The 23,530-nt window shown below is 44.2% G+C and overlaps 1 protein-coding gene across 4 annotated transcripts in view; it reads right to left on the bottom strand.

The window, feature by feature from the left end:
• The window catches only part of TBC1D23 (TBC1 domain family member 23), a 552,903-nt gene that overhangs the window by 521,989 nt on the left and 7,384 nt on the right, over nucleotides 1-23,530 (bottom strand). The gene's annotated exons all lie outside the window — the stretch shown is intronic.

Genomic DNA, 23,530 nt, shown 5'->3' with positions numbered 1-23,530 from the left:
ACCATTGCAGGCAGAATAGCAGTACTGAACCTGTGAAATAGCTCTAATCAATAAGATAAAAAATACTGCAACTGGAAACTCCATCAGTGTATATGGACTTGGGAGTCTGAAACCTAGGTCTCCAAAATCACCACTAGCATTTTAATTCCGACAGACAGAGACAGTAAGAGCTGGGTTAAGTTTCTGTGAGGGAGGAATTCCCACCCAGCAATAAGATTGTGTTTTCACAACAAACCTGCATCTCAGTCATTTTTTCATACTGGGCCTAAGTGCAAAAATATGTGGAATACCAATGTAAATATTTTAAAATATCCACACATTATTTTTTTTTAATTAACTCCAAGAGTTCACCTGCTCCCTATTCCTACCCCTAAACTTGTGTTGTAGGTTTTCCATGGTACGAAGGTCCATGATGGTTAAGAATGTCTACAGGTCATAACTCCATGAATAAGGATTAGGGAAATGTTTTTTTTTTAGTTGAAACATAACTTGAATGCAGATAAACATATGTAGCCCATTGATATTACAGTATAAACAGAACTATGTCAAAATGGGTGTGACTTTAGCCATTCATGTAGTAAGATTTTTAAAAAGTAGTGTCGTAAGTAGATTCAAGAGCAGGCAGTTCACAATCTATGCTCGATGGACAGAGTGCACTTTTCAAATGGTGGAAACTGTTACGCTACTTACACACTACATTTTAGTGATTGGAATGTGAATAAGGAAGTCCCATGGCTAAAGCAGAAAGCCAGGTTTTACATCGAATGGTGCTAAAGTTCACAGATTGCAAGGAGACAGACCATGAAAGATAAAAACCAGTGGAGCTGGTGACTGTTGTTTTGTCATGCTAGATTTTTCAGCTTTGCTACTATTGTGAAAATAAACGAATTAAGGTGATAAAGAACTGGATAGTAGTTAAGAGAAGCGCAAGAGATCACATGTGGTTTTCTCTATTGCCCATCACTGGCCTCCATTAATTGTCTGATTCCCTTCCCAACTGACGCAACAACCTACCGACTTACTAGTTACCATTCTAGTTCATCACACATGGGTGGGTGGGTCAGAATGTAATTAGGGCTGTGTCCCTGACTGTCTCTTGTTATGTCTAATGAGTCTGGCTTGAACTATTTAAAACCTGAATACAAAGATTTATGAAAAAAATCAAATGAACATAGTTCAGGGTGCAAACAACAGCTTTGAATTGGCTTCATTTTAGTGAAGACTAGAAAACAAACTCTATGTCCCAAGAGTGCTGCCTTTTAATTGTATACGCTTTGGTTTATCATGAACCTAAAATTACACTGCCCACTTTGCCACAACTAAGAAAAATATCAACAATGTATTTTAGCCAAATGTTTAGATTTTGTAACAAGGAAAAAAAATAGCCACGGAGTATCCAGGCAGTGTGCTAGTCTCTAAGGGAGCCGTAAATGGTTCAGGCTATGACATAAATTTAAGAGGTTTTACATATTCACCACACATTACTATCAGTCAGAGGTGTTTGCACTGGCTTCCAGCTAGACACAAGTTCACATGAGAGATTGAGGTTCTCCATATTTCATTATCTTGCCTCTCACATCCCTACAGGTTCCTGATCAATTGATGATCTGTGTTTACCCCTTTGAGCTAACGGTGCTTTATTCCAGGACCAAAATGGAGTCCTGCTCTCGGATCAAAGTTGGCTCCTGGTATTCCTTGGGTACGACGCAACTCATAACTAAAAAGAAGCAGCTGACTTACTCCTTGCTTACTCTACTGACGTTCGACTGTGACTACTTGATAAGATTATAGCTGTACTGATGCGAAATCTCCACTCCTATTTACAGGTGGGTTCTATGCCTTCGAGAAATACATGGACAAGGACAAGGACATTGGAGCCCCAATACAGATTCAGTCAGTCTCCCTCTATTTTTGTGGCAATGTGAAGTTTTGCTTTATTTAGTTTTACTTTAGGAAATTACTACTAAATGCAGTGTTAGAGCTCCAGGTCTATAATTCAGACCACGGTGTGTGCAAGGGCACATGCAATGGCTCCCCAAGCACCCTGTTTTCATTTTTATTTGGAAACAAAGAAAATGGACCTCTGTGCTTTAGTGTCTATCACTGGCTACTGCACCACCCTGGTTGCAGTGTCTACTAACTGACAATGTACTACCAGGGTCCTCCTCTTGATAAGTTTTCCAGTACCTACAAGCGTACCTTCCAGGGAATTGTTGCAGTACCCATAAGTATGTTACTCTTTATAATTGAGGTACTATGCATGCACTCATTTCTAGCTTGGTCCTCGGTGTTTATTGCAGCACGCAGACCTGTAATATTACACAAAATGAGTTCATGTATACTTTAATGAGTTACTGTATACTTTAATGAGTTACTGTATAACTACAGGATACATTCTAAAGGAAATACACTGGAGTTATTACTAACACATTTGTTCAGATACAATTACATGTTTCCATAACTTTTTAGTTCATTGTTTATGCTTATATCATACAGCAAACCCATCATGCACATGCAATACAATAAAGTTGTGTTACAATGCCCTCTTGTGGTACCATGCACACAAGAGTACCAGACATGTTTTCTTACGCAAGTTCTCTCACTCAAAAGCAGTAATAAATACCATATCACCTGCGGTAAAATGTCTTATGCCATGCTTAATATTTTACTTTAGAAAAGGAAATAAATTGTCAATATGGGTTTATTATACAACAAGCATGTGGACCATTATCTGATCTCCACCCAACATATCCCATGTTACAGATGATAATTCAATTAACCTGCTGACATTCGTCTACCTTAAACCTGACTATCTGGACTCCTTTCAATGCATCCATTGGTAAGCAAACAATTCCACCTTTTCAAAGCATTATATGAGTGAATATACAACATTAACTCAAACAGAAACCAAGAACCCATGTAAGCATGGACCAAGACAGATCTACAGTGATGTCTGATAAATGAGTGGGTAATTTAACAACACCAACAGTTAATGAAATACTGCTGATCATTGGTTTATACCAATTCTAATTAAATCATTACAACAACTATTCCATGCAAAATCGTACAGTAATTCAAGTTTTAAATACAAATGATGTCTACTAAAGTTGTTGCATTCAAAGCAAACTTCTAGCAACACCCTGAAAAGGCGAGTGGCCTATCAACTTGTACCTGGCTCCTCCCTCTCCACCAGGGAAATATGATCCTAGCTATAGCTTTCCGGTGTTGACCGCCACGGGGAGGATGGGTGTTTGGGAGATATATATATATATGTATATATAGTGAAACAAATGGTAAAGTAACATTATAGTTAGATGAATTTGTCAATGACAACATAACAGGTTTTGAATTAAATAATTAAAATACAGAAATTCACCAGTTACAGTTAGCAGAGCTTAGAAGGTTTAAACATTATTACAATGTTACTAAATATTTCACCTAACTATAACATTACTTTAGCCTTATTTTTTTTCAGTGTCTGTGTGTGTGTGTGTAGACACACACACAGCCTATAGTGATGTTATAGAATATGCTATGAGTGATGCAGTATGCAAGGCCATAAGCAGTGCATGGTGAGGGCACAAGTTATAGTTAGCACTAACCACCTGACCCCTTCCCCACACCATGCACAGCCTTCAGCGCAGTGAGGGTTGGCCACAGGGCCTGGTCCCTACAGCCAACTCCATTATATAACCATCCCACCCGGCTCCATGCACAGCTTTTGGCTGTCCGCTGCAGTGGTTCGCCACAGTGCTAGGCCTGTGGAAAGACCTTGTGGTCAACCCCTTTAAACTCCCAACCCCACGCCACGCACGCCAGAAGGGGTTTGGAGCTTAAGGGGGTATCACTAAATTTATATGTTTGGCGGGGAGTGGGGGGTGGAGGTTCGGTTTCCAGGGACCACCACCTTCCCAGCCCAACATTAAAAAAGTATATGGGGGGGGGGTCACACAAACCACCCCCCCCTCACTCAATGCACTGGGGACCATCACCTCACCGGGGCTACATTTTACAGACTATGTGGGGAGCTGCTTGGACCACCTCAGGTCCCACTGACCACCACCCGCCCCAGGACAACATAAAAAGAATATATGAGGGAGTGGAATTACATGGACCGCCCCCCACTCGTCCTGGGGACCACCACCTCCCAGAGTCCAAACACTCAATTTAAAAAGGGAGAGGGGAACGTGGCCCCCTCTCCAGGTCTTTTTCAGCTGCAGAGAGCCCATCCCCCGGGACAGGCCACTGATCTATGGATGACCTGACCCCATCCAGGGAACCTTTCAAATAGTTATGGGCCTCAAGGCCTCCTGCGGTCCCACCAGCTCCTGTCTCCTCTCAGCACTGCTCACAAATGCAGGGAGTTGCTTTAAATAGAAGCTTCCTGGATGCGGGAGCAACATTTTCATCTTTTCCCTGCATTCATGTAAGTGTGCAGTGAAAGAGATGAAAACTCTACTTTCAGCAAGAAAGAGCTGTTTGACAGATCCCGCTCGCTGAAAGTGGCATTATGTTTGCTTTTGCTTGAGGGGAGCTGTTAGCTCCCAGCAAGAAAAAGCAAACAGCTAGCTCCTGAGGGTGAGCACCACGGGAGGTAGCAGGAGCGGGCCCCAGGGGGTGGCAGCCCCCAGGGCCATCCACGGCTCCAGAAGGGGAGCTGTGGGGACCCCATTATTTCAATTTTGCCCTGGGGGGAGGTCGTGGTCCCCAAGGTCCATGGGGGCTGCATGCCCCCACCCCCCCCTTTTAGTCTAATACTATTTTGCTCATGGAGTTGGTGGTCCCTGGGGCATTTGGGAGGGGGGGGGGGGAATACAATCAAAAGTTAGTCCTGGGAAGTGGTGGTTCCGGGAGGGGGTTAAGTCCCACCCCCCCACATACTATCAAAAGGTAGCCCCGGGCAAGGGTGGTAATGGTGAGGGAGGGAGTTAAGTCCCGCAGGACCCAGTTTTGAGCCAGGGGGAGGTGGCAGTCTCAGGGGTGGCCCACGCAGCACCTTCTGCATGCTTTATTTATTGCCGGGGGTGCACCCCACCCCCGCATACTTGATTCATTGCCCCAGGGAGGTGACTGTCCCTGGGGCTGGGGGTCCTCAGGACCCCTCCAACTATTATAATAATATTTTTATCTGGAAAGGTGGTGGCCCCGGGGCTACTAAAAGCCCTAGGACGGGGGCCCCATGCGCCCCCTCCTTTTCTGAGCTGACAATGCCACCGGGACCTAGTCCACCCGTGGGCAAAATAATTGAAGAGCGGAGGAGACATTGCTTTTTTTCCCCCAGTGAATTTCTAAGATTTTTCCTTCTGCAGTTTTTTCTGAGGTTCTTAAAAAAAAGCTTTTTAGTCCCGGCAGGGGCCCTGGGGGACCCCTGCACCAAGGCTAGGGGCCCAGGGTATCCCTACCCTGGCCAATTTCCTTTTTTTCTTATTTGTTTTGTGGAACTCACCTAAGGCATTGTCCCAAAATGCCTGCCAACACTTCCTTGTTGAAGTGTTAGCAGCCAATCAGATATCAGCATGTGGACAGTTTGTCCCCTGAGAAATTTTTATTATAATCGAACAAGGATAGATCTGTTTAAATCTGTGAGAACACTTAAATTGAAACAATGGTTTAGCAACAGACAAGTGCATGTGGAGGGGTCAGATGTTACATTTTGTCCCAATAGCCTATGCATTGAGGTTGTAGAAATTGTATACACATTGGCATTGTTAAATGAAGATGTAGAAGCTCATGAAGAACCATTAATTACGCTTGATATACTTGGTTTTGAAGTTGATAAATAACGTCCTCGCTCTTTTAAACCCAAATCAAGGTTTTTGTTAATCAGCAATGCACTGCAATGTCATTGAAAGTTTTTTTTTTACCAGCAATGCACTGCAATGCCATTGAGGTTTTTGAAAGAGATGTTATTAAAGAGTTGAAGAAGATGAAGGGGACACCAGTTGAGAATGTGAAAAATAATCTATCTCCAGCTGCAATCAAGGCATTAGACAATCTTAAAAAATATGATATGAATATCATTAGACAATCAGATAAGGGATACAATTTTTGTCATTTTGGAAAAAGGACAGTATATACAGGAAGGCATGAGACAGTTGGGGGATCCTAACTGTTATGCCAAATCTAATTTTGATCAAGCCTAACAGTCAGATAAAATTTATAAAGACATGCTCTATAATTAAAAAGAACAAGGCTTCTTGAGTGGGAGGAATATCAGCTCTTAAAAGGTGATCATCCTAGAATTCCAGTCCTATATCTTTTGCCTAAACTACATTAAGACAGAAGTAATGCTCCTGGAAGACCCACTATGTCTGCGATTGGGTCACTATTGAAAAATACTTCTAAATATATTGATTTTTACCTTCGACCTTTTGTAGAGACTTTACCCTCTTACATAAAAGATACCGTACATTTATTGAAGGTTATAGAGGGCATCCATTGGGAACAAGATTATTTGTTGAGGACATTGGATGTTGCTAGCTTATATACTGGCATTAAACATGATTTAGGAATAGATGCAGTAAGACACTATATGAGAGGCAGATCCATCACTTTCCTGCTGCATACTGAGATGATATTGAATATGATCGATTTCGGTCTCAAAAACAACTTTTTTATATTTCACAAGAGAGTTTATAAGCAGATACAAGGGACGGTAATGGGCACCTCCTTTGCCCCCAGCTATGCCAATCTTTTCATGGGCTGGTGGGAAGAGCAGGTGTCCATTGGTTGTACCAAGTTTGAGGAACAGGTGATCTTGTTGTGTAGGTATATCGACAATGTGTTTGTCATCTGGAAGGGGGAATAAAACATCAGCTATGAATTTTGTATCTGATTTAAACATCAATGAATGTAACCTTCACTTCAGTGCAAATTTCAGTGACACATGTATAGAATTTCTAGATGTGGAAGTTGTGGTGAAGGAAGAATGCCTGAGTACCAGATTATTTAGGAAGAAAACAGCAGGGAACAGCTTGCTGAGCGCAGTGCTCATCCATCCAGCCTTGTATGCAGTATCCCCTATGAGGAGTTACTGCATGCAAGACGGATATGTAGTACTGTGAAGGATTATGAATGAGTGCAGTATTATGTGTAAAAGGTTCACAGAAAGAGGCTATAGCAAGCAAATGATATCCCAGGCAGTAGAGAAAGTTAAAACTGCCACAAGGGATAGCTTGCTATATAAATGTTCCTAGTACAAAGACATCACACAATGAGACAATAAGATTTATTACCACATTCTCTAGTAAATCACGTAATGGTTGCCATATACTGCATAAGAGTTGGCATAGCCTACAAAGAGATTCTGTGTTGACTAAATACCTGCATGATGTACCACAAATTACGTTCAGGAAAAGCAAATCTCTACTGGATGATCTTAGATGGAACATGATTTCCTGTGACAGAATTGTTGAGGATATGGTGAGACCAGGGTTTGTGTGCTGCTTACAATGCAAGGCTTGTTCCAATAGTAACAACTGCAAAAGCCTACGGGTAGGACCAGGGAACGGGCATTTCTGCATTAGAGGCTTTTTCAATTTCAATACTGATTTTTGTATACACTGCTTGATCTGTCCCTGTGGAAAGTTGTATATTGGTAGCACCATCCATCGGTCTAGGAAGAGGATTCTTGAACACAAAATAGCCATTCACCATAATGTTCACAACTATCCTATTGCCGGACATTTTCATGAAGTGCACGGGGAGATGAAAGGTTACTGAAATTTGTAGTAATTGATCATGTGAGAAGAGACATTTGAGGAGGAGACAGAGAATTGAGATTGAGAATATTGGAGTCCAGATATATTATTGATTTTGAGACTCTTAAACCAAGGGGTCTCAATTCAAGCGAGGCACTAGCCGTACATTTAGGGTAGGATGTTGAGTATTTGGGCACTTTTATAGTGTATTATGCATTTGTAATTTTAAGCAGTTTAGCCACTGTGAGTTATTAGTATTTTAATGGTTATATTTAGGAAATTATTGGTTACATTTTTATTTTTTCCTCTTTTTAAGATCATTGTTTTATATTTATTGGTTATCTTGTGAGTAATTTTACCATGTTTACAAACAGTGCTTCTGCGATTATAACAACTCTTGCCCCTTTGTGTGTATGTTATCTATATGACCTTTTGACAGGTATGCGAGACACAAGGGATCTGTAATTTATATGAACACCCATTTAAGTGTTATTTATCCAGTTATTCATTTATGTATTCATTTCATATACGTTTGGATATTTTCACAAGGGACAGCTTATGATTTGTGCATTTTATATGTGTGTAAACTAAGGATTGTGTGGTTTTATTATTTTTTTCAGAACCAAGATGTTTATATGGGAAGCAGGTAACAACTTGGGGCTTTGTGGCAATATGGATGACAACATCAGCCCACTGTGGCAGGATTTTGCTTTCATTTGGAATGAACTAAGTGGTTATTTACATTAATATATATATATTTATACAACTTTATACTGTGATTATAAGAACATCTTAGCATTTTAAATGTTTTGCAAGAACTTTTGAGGATCTATTATTACCTAATGAATTTTAAATATATGAAAGTAGAAATGTTCCAAAATGGCTGCCACATTAGCTCTGGGTTTGGCACTGTTTTTAGGATGGTCCGTCATTTATGTTGACAAAATGAATACATGGGTGCACTAGATGGTTTTATGTTTACCATGAACAAGGCTACGGCTGAAACGCGTTGGTGTGGATGCTATGATATTTATGTATTAAACTATATTTTGCAGTGCCACAGAGTCCGGACTCTTCTTCATGTTAAGAAGGTTGCATATGTTTTTTTAAGGCTTACCGGAATCCATACCGGACCGCCCAATGACAGCCTCTATATTCCGGCTTGATGTGGAATATATTTTCACAAGTAAACAGCCAGACCGAGAACAATCTGTCACAAAGAAACAAAATATCCAAGAAAGAAATTAATCAAAATGATGAATGCACCAAGATAAAAAAAATATATGTGCACTACAAGGTTAAAGCTGCCACCTTCCTCAGGTAGGGAAAGTTTGGTAAGTGGCTGCACAGCCGACTCTGCTGTATTTTCAAACAGCATCATGAGTGCAGATTCAGTTTGTAATGTGTGATCAATGCAGTGCTGAGCTCTCTTGAGATAGGCAGTAATCAGGTGGTATTGTCAGTGATGCTAGTTCATCTGGATTCCATTCTATTTTATTAGGCGCTTGTATAGCACAAAGCTACCAGAAGGCATCCCATCTCTGGTCCGTGCATAACAAGCAGGGCCACGAACACTAAGGTGGGCAGCAGTCAAAAAGCCAGGTTTTTAAAAGTTTACTAAAAGAAAGTTTTGACAAGGTTGACCATAGGGGGAGGGAGTTTCAGAGTTTAGCAGCATTAAGTCTGAAAGACCAGCAGCCACTTCTGGCCTTTTGATGGGGGGTATCCTAGCCAGGCGGCATCAATGGAACAAAGTTTTCTTCCAGGAGTATAGGCAACAATCAATTGTTGGGAGATTTCAGGACCTTTGCCGTGGAAAGCCCTGTGGGCTACACAAAGGGCTTTAAACGTAAACCTCTAAGCCACTGGAAGCGAGTGAAAAGAGGCAAGAGCTTACCGGGCAGACTCATGCCTTGGGATGTTGTAGAGAATTCTTGCAGCTGAATTCTGCACAACTTGTAGTTTCCTAATTGCTGTCTTTGGAGCTCCTAGTTACAGTGAATTAACGTAGTCCAAGCTAGAGAGAATACATGCTTGGTCAACTATTCTTTTAGCTGAAGGGAGCAGTAAGTGCTGAATTTTCCTGAGCATCCTGAAAATGCCATGACAGATTGCTGCTATGATTAAATACGGTACATCCAGAAGGTTTCTCTGCAGTCCAGTAGTTCTTCCTTGAAGACATGTTCCACAAGGAATTTTTCAAATCTGATAGCAAATGGTTCACAAGGTTAAAATGATTGGCGAAAGGTTGGTCAGGTTTCTTATTAATTGTTGATGATTTGTGACTCCTGAATCATGTACGAAGGTCATTCACTGTTTGGGCTACATCCTTTTTTTTTTTTTTTTTTTTTTACAGCTTTGGCATTGGTACTGAATGACAAATAATGCATGTTGATTGACCTACAAGATGCTGTCTTACACCATAGGTTCTTCTTGTAACAGAACTTGGTGCTGATGACATTTGTAAAAGTTAATAACATGTGATGTACCTTTTAGAATCATAGAAATGAACCCTTGCATTTCTTACAGCTTGCTCGAGTTCAGCTTGTAAATTGGGAGATCTGCATAGACCTTGGTTTGTTGGTAGTATGCTGAGCAGGGAGATAAGGATGGCAAGGTGGTCAGTCCAGTCCAAGAATATGGGTGGCTTGCGCTTGGTGATACTGTGAATGTCAAGAATGAGGCCTTTAAACTGCGTTGATCTTGTGACACCTGTACCAGATTGAGTGTACTGATGATGTTGAAGAGGGTGTCTTTCCCGAGTTTATGTTATCTGGGAAACTGAGATGACTGAGTGAAAAAGGTGGATGTATGGATGAGTGAAAGTGTGGATGGCTATATGAGTGAAAAGGAGAATGTATGGACGAGTGAAAGGGTGAATGAATGGAAGAGAGAAAGGGTGGATGGATGGACATGGGAAAGGGTGGATTCTTGAAAGGTTAGATGGGCTTGATGGATAAATTTGGAAATGAAAGGATAGGTTTGGACAGGGGCGTTATGCATCCTGCGTTTTAGCAGCTAAAGCGGGGATAGGACTCTTCTGTTTGCAGCTTGCTAAAAGTTGAATGGCTAGATGCTTGGATGTAAGAGACAAGCAAGCTCTTCTTGGGAGGGTTGCAATGACTGTCTTTGCTTGTTTGGTGGCATAGGAGCTTTGGTTCAAAGTGGGAGATATTTTACCTTTCTGGCTATTCTCTTGTCTTGCACTGTGCTCCTTTCTCTACCTGGGGCTTATTAGGTGGGTGTGGTGCTGTTTGCCAGTGCCTTCTTCCTAGACAAACAGGTGCTGTGCATTTGACCCTTCACCGGTCCCAGGAACGAGAGGAGGGAAAAAGAAAACAGAAGGGACACAGCAGTCTATTTTTGTAGATAGGTTTGCAATAGTATGCAGAGTACAAGTCCTAGAGAAAATCGTGAGTGGACGAATTAGCACTGGCAATGCACAGAGACATCACACAAACTGATATCGCAGTGAGTAATGTGACAATCCTGTAGGAAGCATTAAAAATGTAGCATTTTGCAAAGAAATGTTTATAATGGTATGCTTTAACAGCCCTGCAAAATGGCCCTCTGTTTATATAAACCAACAAATATAATTATCCAGTTATAGGGATGTGGAATGCCTATCGCCCGACGCCCGAGACATATTGTTTGGTGTCAAGGACAACAAGTTTTTATGTTTATTTTGTCCTTGGACAAGTAGGCCCAACCCCCTGCAGCACAAACCCTTTGGCTGCCAGTGTACAGAAAAGGGAACTGCCTACAGTTGAGGAGTATGTGTGTCCATATGTCAATGCTGTCAAACTTGTATTTATGGTTCATTAATGAAACGCCTTCATTATTAGGGTGAGCACTGTAAATAAACGTTTTAATGTCACACTGCACTAATGACAGTGGTTCCAGTAAAAAGAAAAGGTGCGCACACATGTTTGAAAAGTTTAACAATATAAGGCGAAGTATAATGCTCCCAGAATGCTCTCTGATTAGATGCAAATGTTTGCAGACGTTTGGAAACAAGAGTGATGATTATTTCATTTCAAAATAAAATGTTCAGAAATTAATGCAAGTAGGAAAAACAAACATTTGCTACTATGAAATTTTAGGTCCTATTCCTTTGAAGCGTCATTCACTAAAATATGTTTGTTCCATGATAGTATTTCCACAAAATATTCCTGATGGAAATCAGTGTAGCCATTTTCAATAAGATTGTGGGAAGCATGAAGATAAACAAGCACTGGCAAAGCCAACCGATCCAACATTTTCTGTGAGTCTTTTGGTTTTGTCAATGCATGTCTTGTTTTGACATGGCTTTTGTAACACTTTATTGTTGTGGGAGCTGCCAGGCCCTCACCATTGAAACACACACTGGCAAAAAGAAAAAAAGGGGTTTGGTCTCAAAAAGCACACAGGGCCACTAGTGGCGTAAAGAAGGCCCTCGAAGCTTCCCTCCAGCGGGCCCATTCAGCACAGCACCTGTCCTGAGTGAGTCTGGAGGGGGCCCTCTATGTCTTTTGCAGGGGGGCCCCCTCCAGTTACTTTACGCCACTATTTGCCACAGAAGTTCCTGGCAGTGACCAGACTGTGCCAATTTGCTTCTTGTGGAAGAGCAGAATGAGATCGCTCACGGTAAACCCAGCCGATAGATAAAGAAATAGAAGTTTAATTAAAATAAAATGTCTTTGTTAATGTGAGACTTAATTATGGACCCAATTCTTAAAGAAAGTCACAAAAGTGCACCCATGGTAAGTTTTTGAATTATTGGCTTTCATGAATTCACAAGAACTTATAGAAGTAGACCAGGAACTTGTACTTCTAAAATATTTGTGAACTGTATTTTAGCAGAAGCAAATGTGCATGTGTAGATTTGCTCATGTGAAAATCTATTGCACGTTTACAAGTTCACTTTCCAGCCAACCACTTTTTTCCCCCAACCCTGGAAGAACTTCTACTTCTGCCATTGTCAGGAGTAAATTTCCAACTGTTCTCACTATAGGAAAAGATTCGAGAAGAGCTGGTGAAAATCCTTAAAACACACAATTTAGTATGTTTGCAGACTCAAAGGCATTCCAGCCCTGGAACTATTGCTTACTGCTTCCTCCAGCCCCAGCATGTGGATCTGCAGTAAGGTTGCAAAATAAGGAAATTGCTTAAGTAGGGACTGACATTTCAAGTATTCAGTTCCCATTATAGTAGTAGCCCTGGCATAATCAGAGTGTTTATCAGAGTTCTTACATAATGAGACTGCTGCCATAATTTTTCGCCGTACTACAAGGCACCAAAGGGACAAGTAGATTTTTTTTTACAGGACAAGTAGATTTAACAAGCTACCTGTCCCAGGGACAAGTAGATATTTTATTAAATTCTACACCCCTGAGTCACCCAAGAGGGTTGTGTGGACATGTCTGACAGGCTCATTGGTGAGGAGATATAAGAATTCACCAGTGAAGTCCCTGTTCTACACAGGATGCCTGCAGACGAAATGCGGTGGTGAACCATGTTTCTATTATGAAGAGGGCTACGATAAGTGATGAGCTCTGCGAGGTCTGGTGAGTGGAGTACTACAAAACGAGCATCAATGAGCATGAGCTGGATTGTGTGTGTCCTTGTAGGAGGCTGGACTGGCTTGTAGTGAGTACCAAGGGGTACTTGCACCTTGCACCAGGCCCAGTTATCCCTTATTAGTGTATAGGGTGTCTAGCAGCTTAGGCTGATAGATAATGGTAGCTTAGCAGAGCAGCTTAGGCTGAACTAGGAGACGTGTGAAGCTACTACAGTACCACTTAGTGTCATATGCACAATATCATAAGAAAACACAATACACAGTTATACTAAAAATAAAGGTACTTTATTTTTATGACAATATGCCAAAGTATCTCAGAGTGTACCCTCAGTGAGAGGATAGGAAATATACACAAGATATATATACACAATAGCAAAAATATGCAGTATAGTCTTAGAAAACAGTGCAAACAATGTATAGTTACAATAGGATGCAATGGGGAAACATAGGGATAGGGGCAACACAAACCATATACTCCAGAAGTGGAATGCGAACCACGAATGGACCCCAAACCTATGTGACCTTGTAGAGGGTCGCTGGGACTATTAGAAAATAGTGAGAGTTAGCAAAATAACCCACCCCAAGACCCTGAAAAGTGAGTGCAAAGTGCACCAAAGTTCCCCTAAGGACAAAATAGTCGTGTTAGAGGGAGAATGCAGGGAAAACACAAATCAGCAATGCAACAACGATGGATTCCTGTCTGAAGGTACCTGTGGAACAAGGGGACCAAGTCCAAAAGTCACAAGCAGCTCGGAGATGGGCAGATGCCCAAGAAATGCCAGCGGTTGGTGCAAAGAAGCTCTTACTAGGCTGAAGAACTGTGAATACTGCAAGAACGACAAGGGCTAGAGACTTCCCCTTTGGAGGATGGATCCCCCACGCCTTGGAGAGTCGTGCAGAAGTGTTTTCCCGCCGGATGGACGCCAACAAGCCTTGCTACACGCAAATCGTGCGTTTGGCGTTTTTGGACGCTGCTGAGGCCCAGGAGGGACCAGGAGGTCGCAAATTGGACCTGCAGAGAGAGGGGACGTCGAGCAAGACAAAGAGCCCTCACTGAAGCAGGTAGCACCCGGAGAAGTGCCAGAAACAGGCACTACGAGGATGCGTGAAACGGTGCTCGCCGAAGTTGCACAAAGGAGTCCCACGTCGCCGGAGACCAACTTAGAAAGTCGTGCAATGCAGGTTAGAGTGCCGTGGACCCAGGCTTGGCTGTGCACGAAGGATTTCCGCCGGAAGTGCACAGGGGCCGGAGTAGCTTGCAAAGTCGCGGTTCCCAGCAATGCAGCCCAGCAAGGTGAGGCAAGGACTTACCTCCACCAAACTTGGGCTGAAGAGTCACTGGACTGTGGGGGTCACTTGGACGGTGTCGCTGGATTCGAGGGACCTCGCTCGTCGTGCTGAGAGGAGACCCAAGGGACCGGAGATGCAGCTTTTTGGTGCCTGCGGTTGCAGGGGGAAGATTCCGTCGACCCACGGGAGATTTCTTCGGAGCTTCTGGTGCAGAGAGGAGGCAGACTACCCCCACAGCATGCACAAGCAGGAAAACAGTCGAGAAGGCGGCAGGATCAGCGTTACAGAGTTGCAGTAGTCGTCTTTGCTACTATGTTGCAGGTTTGCAGGCTTCCAGCGCGGTCAGCGGTCGATTCCTTATCAGAAGGTGAAGAGGGAGATGCAGAGGAACTCGGCTGAGCTCATGCATTCGTTATCTAAAGTTTCCCCAGAGACAGAGACCCTAAATAGCCAGAAAAGAGGGTTTGGCTACCTAGGAGAGAGGAAAGGCTACTAACACCTGAAGGAGCCTATCACAAGGAGTCTCTGACGTCACCTGGTGGCACTGGCCACTCAGAGCAGTCCAGTGTGCCAGCAGCACCTCTGTTTCCAAGATGGCAGAGGTCTGGAGCACACTGGAGGAGCTCTGGACACCTCCCAGGGGAGGTGCAGGTCAGGGGAGTGGTCACTCCCCTTTCCTTTGTCCAGTTTCGCGCCAGAGCAGGGGCTAAGGGGTCCCTGAACCGGTGTAGACTGGCTTATGCAGAATTGGGCACCTCTGTGCCCAACAAAGCATTTCCAGAGGCTGGGGGAGGCTACTCCTCCCCTGCCTTCACACCATTTTCCAAAGGGAGAGGGTGTCACACCCTCTCTCAGAGGAAGTTCTTTGTTCTGCCATCCTGGGCCAGGCCTGGCTGGACCCCAGGAGGGCAGCTGCCTGTCTGAGGGGTTGGCAGCAGCAGCAGCTGCAGTGAAACCCCAGGAAGGGCAGTCTGGCAGTACCAGGGTCTGTGCTACAGACCACTGGGATCATGGAATTGTACCAAAAATGCCAGGATGGCATAGAGGGGGCAATTCCATGATCATAGACATGTTACATGGCCATATTCGGAGTTACCATGGTGAAGCTACATATAGGTAGTGACCTATATGTAGTGCACGCGTGTAATGGTGTCCCCGCACTCACAAAGTTCAGTGAATTGGCTCTGAACAATGTGGGGGCACCTTGGCTAGTGCCAGGGTGCCCTCACACTAAGTAACTTTGCACCTAACCTTTACCAGGTAAAGGTTAGACATATAGGTGACTTATAAGTTACTTAAGTGCAGTGTAAAATGGCTGTGAAATAACGTGGACGTTATTTCACTCAGGCTGCAGTGGCAGGCCTGTGTAAGAATTGTCAGAGCTCCCTATGGGTGGCAAAAGAAATGCTGCAGCCCATAGGGATCTCCTGGAACCCCAATACCCTGGGTACCTCAGTACCATATACTAGGGAATTATAAGGGTGTTCCAGTAAGCCAATGTAAATTGGTAAAAATGGTCACTAGCCTGTCAGTGACAATTTGAAAGTAATGAGAGAGCATAACCACTGAGGTTCTGGTTAGCAGAGCCTCAGTGAGACAGTTAGGCACCACACAGGGAACATATACATGCACACCTATGAGCACTGGGGCCCTGTGTGACAGGGTCCCAGTGACACATACATATAGGCCACAAACCTATGAGCACTGGGGTCCTGACCAGCAGGATCCCAGTGACACATAACAAACATACTGAAAACATAGTGTTTTCACTATGAGCACTGAGGCCTGGCTATCAGGATCCCAGTGAGACAGTGAAAACAGTGACAAACACCCTGACATACACTCACAAACAGGCCAAAAGTGGGGGTAACAAGGCTAGAAAGAGGCTACCTTCTCACACAACCCCCCCCCAAACGAAGGACAATAAGGCTAACCTTGGCCAGTTGAGACTTTATTGTCTAAGTGGTGATAAGTAGAGAGTAGCTCTGCAATAGACTGGTTGCTCCCTTTATCATCCACTATATGGTTACTTCCCTGTGGGGATGTAAACCACCCTGTTTGAAGTTTTTTAGCTAACCAACAATGTGAAGATGTATTTTCAGAGTTTCTATCAGTAAGTTTTAGTTTAGAGCAGTGGGAATTATCCACTGAACCTATTTGTAATGATGGAAATGCCAGACAGGGATGCTGTCTCAGTAAAGCCATAGCTGGGCAAAAACTTTGTCCATTTGGCTGGAAGAGAGAACAGGGATGCTGTTTCTCTTGAGTTGAAGCAGGGCAGGGATGCTGTCCTATGAGCTCCACACTAGGGCAGGGATGCTGTCCTAAGTGTTGTGAGGTAGTGCAGGGTTTCTGCACTAAAGTTTCTCTGGGAGGGTTGGAGGGATGCTCCATGTTAACTAAAATGGTGCTGTTTTTCTCACCAATGTTAGTTATCCCACAGAGAGGTACTTCCACCTCAGGGAGTCCAGCTTTGCCAGCTGATGATTCCCTTGGAACAGGTGCCACCCCAGGAGAGGTTTCTCCCACCACAGGAATGGTATCCTGAATGGTAGGGTGGTTAGGGGATACTGTGATACCCTTTTTACCTGTTGATGGAGAGGGATCCTGAGTTTTCAGGCCTTCTCTCCTTTGCTTTTTCATTTCACTTGAAATGAGAGGGAACAATTCCTCAGGGATGCCCAGCATGGCTGCATGGGCATAAAACTCTACATCAGCCCAACCTGAGGCCTCTAGGTCATTACCTAAGAGACAGTCTACAGGTAAGCTAGGTGATACCACCACCTGCTTAGGGCCAGTAACTCCACCCCAACTAAACTGAATTATAGCTAAGGGAAGAAACTTAGTGGAGTTATGGACATCAATAATCTTATACTGTTGTCCAATGATGTGTTGTTCAGGAGGCACTAGGTTTTCAGTCACCAAAGTGAAACTGGCACCTGTGTCCCTGTAGGCCAAGGCCTGAACACCATTTATTGAAACTGTCTGCCTGTACTTATCCATTGTAAGGGGACAAGCAGCCAGTGTGGCAAAGCCAATGCCACTAGGTGTGACAGAAACTGTCTTGGGACTGATTACATCAGTTTCCACTATGGACCCATAAGTGAACCCAACTACACCCTTTGCTTGACTGTTGCCAGCAGTCCCACCACTAGTACCACTACTGCTAGGGGCACTAGAGCTTGATGTATTAGTGGTGGTAGGCTCAGGGGGTTTACCTGGACAGGACTTATCCCCTGGCCTATGGCCTCTATTTTTACACACAAAGCACCAAGGCTTTTTAATGTGTGCAGGTTGGGAAGAAGAGGAAGAATTTGTTTTATCCCCACCCTCTGAAGAGTGTTTAAGATTTGAAGTGGGATCTTTGGTTTTACCCTTATCCCCATGCTTATCTTGAGATTTTTCACCATCTTTCTTCTTATTGCCATCTTTGTCACCCCCTGTATGAACTTTTCTGTTCACCCTTGTTCTGACCCATTTGTCTGCCTTCTTTCCCAATTCTTGGGGAGAGGTCAGATCAGAGTCTACCAGGTACTGGTGCAACAAATCAGACACACAATTATTAAGAATATGCTCTCTCAGGATCAAGTTATACAGGCTGTCATAATCAGTAACTTTACTGCCATGTAACCACCCCTCCAAGGCCTTCACTGCCTGGTCAATGAAATCAACCCAGTCTTGTGAAGACTCCTTTTTGGTATCTCTGAACTTTATCCTGTACTGTTCAGTGGTTAAGCCATAACCATCCAGGAGTGCATTCTTAAGAACTGTAAAATTATTGGCATCATTTTCTTTCACAGTAAGGAGTCTATCCCTACCCTTTCCACTAAATGATAGCCATAGGATAGCAGCCCACTGCCTTTGAGGGACATCCTGTACAACACAGGCCCTCTCAAGTGCAGCAAACCACTTGTTAATGTCATCCCCCTCCTTATAAGGGGGAACTATCTTATGCAGATTCCTGGAATCATGCTCTTTTGCAGGATGACTATGGGGAATACTGCTGCTGCCACCATGGGTTTCTAAACCCAACTTCTGTCTTTCCCTCTCTATTTCTAAAGACTGTCTATCCAAATCCAGCTGTTGCTTCTTGAGCTTCAGTCTGGTTTGCTCCACTCTCAATCTATTGAGCTCCCTTTCTAACAATCTGTCATCAGGGTGGGTGGGAGGGACATTTCTAGATACAGAGGTATGATGGGAATGAACAGAAGGAGACCTGTCCCTTACAGAGGGCACCCTAACAGCTTGGCTACCAGCATAATGTGAGAGCACATCATCAGTATGATGTGATTCAACCTCTGTACCAACTATGCTAGACTGTCTAGTAATGGGCAGGCTGAGAAGTTTCTTTCCTGAACCTTTTCCTGGGGGAGTCCCTGGATCAGATTGAGAACCATTAGCTACTTTTTCTACAGATTGGGCACTTATGGCCTTATCCTGTACTCTAAGCATATTAATTAACAGTTCTAAGGAAGGATTCTTCCCTACACTCAAACCTCTCTCTATGCAGAGACTCCTTGCTCCTTTCCAGCTAAGGTGATCATATGCAAGTTTGGACAGTTCAACTTTTTGGCCTGTGCCAGACATTTTTAGAGAGAGTTAAAGTGATAGACAAAGAGAAAAAAAAAGTTTTCAGAACTTTTTGGAAAGACAGAAAAAAAACTTTTTAAACTTTTAAGAACTTTTTGAAAGTTTTAGAAGTACTTTTCAGCACTTAGAAAAGAGAGCAAAGAGGAAATGCAAAACTTTTTGGCTATGTGTATATACACTGACCTTGTTTTGTATATTTTTCTCTTATGAAAAGTACAATGACAAGAGTGGTAAGTAGTCTCAAGCACTTATCCCACCACTGCACAACCAATGTAGGAGGCTGGACTGGCTTGTAGTGAGTACCAAGGGGTACTTGCACCTTGCACCAGGCCCAGTTATCCCTTATTAGTGTATAGGGTGTCTAGCAGCTTAGGCTGATAGATAATGGTAGCTTAGCAGAGCAGCTTAGGCTGAACTAGGAGACGTGTGAAGCTACTACAGTACCACTTAGTGTCATATGCACAATATCATAAGAAAACACAATACACAGTTATACTAAAAATAAAGGTACTTTATTTTTATGACAATATGCCAAAGTATCTCAGAGTGTACCCTCAGTGAGAGGATAGGAAATATACACAAGATATATATACACAATAGCAAAAATATGCAGTATAGTCTTAGAAAACAGTGCAAACAATGTATAGTTACAATAGGATGCAATGGGGAAACATAGGGATAGGGGCAACACAAACCATATACTCCAGAAGTGGAATGCGAACCACGAATGGACCCCAAACCTATGTGACCTTGTAGAGGGTCGCTGGGACTATTAGAAAATAGTGAGAGTTAGCAAAATAACCCACCCCAAGACCCTGAAAAGTGAGTGCAAAGTGCACCAAAGTTCCCCTAAGGACAAAATAGTCGTGTTAGAGGGAGAATGCAGGGAAAACACAAATCAGCAATGCAACAACGATGGATTCCTGTCTGAAGGTACCTGTGGAACAAGGGGACCAAGTCCAAAAGTCACAAGCAGCTCGGAGATGGGCAGATGCCCAAGAAATGCCAGCGGTTGGTGCAAAGAAGCTCTTACTAGGCTGAAGAACTGTGAATACTGCAAGAACGACAAGGGCTAGAGACTTCCCCTTTGGAGGATGGATCCCCCACGCCTTGGAGAGTCGTGCAGAAGTGTTTTCCCGCCGGATGGACGCCAACAAGCCTTGCTACACGCAAATCGTGCGTTTGGCGTTTTTGGACGCTGCTGAGGCCCAGGAGGGACCAGGAGGTCGCAAATTGGACCTGCAGAGAGAGGGGACGTCGAGCAAGACAAAGAGCCCTCACTGAAGCAGGTAGCACCCGGAGAAGTGCCAGAAACAGGCACTACGAGGATGCGTGAAACGGTGCTCGCCGAAGTTGCACAAAGGAGTCCCACGTCGCCGGAGACCAACTTAGAAAGTCGTGCAATGCAGGTTAGAGTGCCGTGGACCCAGGCTTGGCTGTGCACGAAGGATTTCCGCCGGAAGTGCACAGGGGCCGGAGTAGCTTGCAAAGTCGCGGTTCCCAGCAATGCAGCCCAGCAAGGTGAGGCAAGGACTTACCTCCACCAAACTTGGGCTGAAGAGTCACTGGACTGTGGGGGTCACTTGGACGGTGTCGCTGGATTCGAGGGACCTCGCTCGTCGTGCTGAGAGGAGACCCAAGGGACCGGAGATGCAGCTTTTTGGTGCCTGCGGTTGCAGGGGGAAGATTCCGTCGACCCACGGGAGATTTCTTCGGAGCTTCTGGTGCAGAGAGGAGGCAGACTACCCCCACAGCATGCACAAGCAGGAAAACAGTCGAGAAGGCGGCAGGATCAGCGTTACAGAGTTGCAGTAGTCGTCTTTGCTACTATGTTGCAGGTTTGCAGGCTTCCAGCGCGGTCAGCGGTCGATTCCTTATCAGAAGGTGAAGAGGGAGATGCAGAGGAACTCGGCTGAGCTCATGCATTCGTTATCTAAAGTTTCCCCAGAGACAGAGACCCTAAATAGCCAGAAAAGAGGGTTTGGCTACCTAGGAGAGAGGAAAGGCTACTAACACCTGAAGGAGCCTATCACAAGGAGTCTCTGACGTCACCTGGTGGCACTGGCCACTCAGAGCAGTCCAGTGTGCCAGCAGCACCTCTGTTTCCAAGATGGCAGAGGTCTGGAGCACACTGGAGGAGCTCTGGACACCTCCCAGGGGAGGTGCAGGTCAGGGGAGTGGTCACTCCCCTTTCCTTTGTCCAGTTTCGCGCCAGAGCAGGGGCTAAGGGGTCCCTGAACCGGTGTAGACTGGCTTATGCAGAATTGGGCACCTCTGTGCCCAACAAAGCATTTCCAGAGGCTGGGGGAGGCTACTCCTCCCCTGCCTTCACACCATTTTCCAAAGGGAGAGGGTGTCACACCCTCTCTCAGAGGAAGTTCTTTGTTCTGCCATCCTGGGCCAGGCCTGGCTGGACCCCAGGAGGGCAGCTGCCTGTCTGAGGGGTTGGCAGCAGCAGCAGCTGCAGTGAAACCCCAGGAAGGGCAGTCTGGCAGTACCAGGGTCTGTGCTACAGACCACTGGGATCATGGAATTGTACCAAAAATGCCAGGATGGCATAGAGGGGGCAATTCCATGATCATAGACATGTTACATGGCCATATTCGGAGTTACCATGGTGAAGCTACATATAGGTAGTGACCTATATGTAGTGCACGCGTGTAATGGTGTCCCCGCACTCACAAAGTTCAGTGAATTGGCTCTGAACAATGTGGGGGCACCTTGGCTAGTGCCAGGGTGCCCTCACACTAAGTAACTTTGCACCTAACCTTTACCAGGTAAAGGTTAGACATATAGGTGACTTATAAGTTACTTAAGTGCAGTGTAAAATGGCTGTGAAATAACGTGGACGTTATTTCACTCAGGCTGCAGTGGCAGGCCTGTGTAAGAATTGTCAGAGCTCCCTATGGGTGGCAAAAGAAATGCTGCAGCCCATAGGGATCTCCTGGAACCCCAATACCCTGGGTACCTCAGTACCATATACTAGGGAATTATAAGGGTGTTCCAGTAAGCCAATGTAAATTGGTAAAAATGGTCACTAGCCTGTCAGTGACAATTTGAAAGTAATGAGAGAGCATAACCACTGAGGTTCTGGTTAGCAGAGCCTCAGTGAGACAGTTAGGCACCACACAGGGAACATATACATGCACACCTATGAGCACTGGGGCCCTGTGTGACAGGGTCCCAGTGACACATACATATAGGCCACAAACCTATGAGCACTGGGGTCCTGACCAGCAGGATCCCAGTGACACATAACAAACATACTGAAAACATAGTGTTTTCACTATGAGCACTGAGGCCTGGCTATCAGGATCCCAGTGAGACAGTGAAAACAGTGACAAACACCCTGACATACACTCACAAACAGGCCAAAAGTGGGGGTAACAAGGCTAGAAAGAGGCTACCTTCTCACAGTCCTGTAGTTAGAGGGTATGTTGTAGTTAGTGGGATGTGTAGTAGGTTAAGTATGTGTGTTGTGTAAAAGCTATGTGAGTGTTTGGGCTGTCTACATCAGAATGTGATAGCGGCAACTGGCAGTATTGGGTGCAGGGTGAGGCATATGATTATATCTTACCTTAAAGGTTTCACCGGAACAGAGGTTCGGGCCCAAGGCCCTTTCAGGCCTATAGAGGCAATGCCTTTGATTGTCTGCCCATGGCTGGGGACACTTGGGCAATAGGATGACCCGAAGAGTTGACTGAAGCAGGAAGAAGGTTGGGGGAAAAGTCACTTTTTGTGTAGATGTACGAAGGGAAATGCAGTAATGCCACTGCCTCTGCAGATGGATGATGAGAAATAAAGCCCTGTTGCTTTGTTTCTTGTTTTTAAAGATGGCTTTGGCTGGAAACTAACAATGTCACTTCCTTTGCAAATGGATGGTGGGAAGAGCCTCAGACATAGCAGACTTGATAACTCAGCATTGTTTTTCGGCTAATTGAGTCAAATGAGGGGGGGGGCAAGGTTTCAAAATGTCAAATGTTTCACGGAAGGGATGCTGGAGGGGAGGAAGGAAATTATTCTGTTATCTCCTAGGATTTGCCACAAGAGTTTCCTCAGTTGCTCTACGCAACTGGCATTACTATGTGGGGAGTGGTTCTATGTTTAGGCTACCCCACAAGGTAAGAACCATCATTCACATTGGAATACCTCTATTAGAAAACCTACTTGGTGAGAGAAGGAAAGAATCGGGGTACTCCAAATGATTTACAAATAGATCTTAACATGTTAGGAATATGCTTGTTCTGGAATTGCATTATTTTTCTAGTTTGTTTCATACAAGTTGGAAAAGGGTGAATACGGGATGGGGAGAACTACATTATACATGGACCCTTGTCATAAGGGTACATTACCTCAACCTAAATAAAGAGAATTATTTGAGTGCTACTTT

The sequence above is a fragment of the Pleurodeles waltl genome, chromosome 8 (assembly GCF_031143425.1).
Source record: "Pleurodeles waltl isolate 20211129_DDA chromosome 8, aPleWal1.hap1.20221129, whole genome shotgun sequence".
NCBI classification, from domain to species: Eukaryota; Metazoa; Chordata; class Amphibia; order Caudata; family Salamandridae; genus Pleurodeles; species Pleurodeles waltl.
This window is presented reverse-complemented; position numbering and strand designations above follow the sequence as displayed.